Below are 610 nucleotides of genomic sequence, written 5' to 3' on the forward strand. Positions count from 1 at the left end.
TCTTTATGCACCAAGAGCTTGTAACACTCCAAAGAGAAAGGAAAAATTGAAATCGCATCATATGACCCCTTTAAAAAAAATCCCCCTATATGCAGTAAGTTAAAGGCTTTAACTTAAAATTAATTGTTTAATAATTGTACTTTTTAAATTTTGTAATTGTTATAGGGTGAGGGGGGGGGGGGTGGGGTTACAATGCTGTTTCATGCATTCAGAGTTGTTTACGCTGTTAAAGAGTTGGATACTCATGCTAAGCATGGACAAAATTTCAAAAAACAATTTGGAGGTATGACGGAGTATTTCTGTGCCAAAAATCTTACTTCCGGTTCGTACAAGTTTCAGAGAGTTTTTTTTCGATCGTGGCTCTTCATGACGTAAACGAGGGTGGAACTCCTTATATGGGCATTTCTCCCGAAAAAAACACGCACGCATCGACCAGAGCGAGATCGCGTCCATCAACGCGCTTCGTCCGGCGGCAGCGCTACACGGGACTTGCTCGGGAAGAATATCTCCAATCCAAAGAAGTGTGTTTTTGGTTGTAAGGGAAAGATAACTTTGTTCAGCTTCCTAAAGAACCCAGCGTTATGTAAACAGTGGATGCAGTTTGTTTTTC

General features: G+C 40.8%; 1 protein-coding gene across 1 annotated transcript in view; it reads right to left on the reverse strand.

Annotated features, from left to right (window-relative positions):
* The window catches only part of cdc42ep2 (CDC42 effector protein (Rho GTPase binding) 2), a 24,009-nt gene that overhangs the window by 15,791 nt on the left and 7,608 nt on the right, over nt 1-610 (reverse strand). The gene's annotated exons all lie outside the window — the stretch shown is intronic.

The sequence above is a fragment of the Sinocyclocheilus anshuiensis genome, unplaced genomic scaffold, assembly GCF_001515605.1.
Source record: "Sinocyclocheilus anshuiensis isolate Anshui unplaced genomic scaffold, SAMN03320099.WGS_v1.1 scaffold1531, whole genome shotgun sequence".
NCBI classification, from domain to species: domain Eukaryota; kingdom Metazoa; phylum Chordata; class Actinopteri; order Cypriniformes; family Cyprinidae; genus Sinocyclocheilus; species Sinocyclocheilus anshuiensis.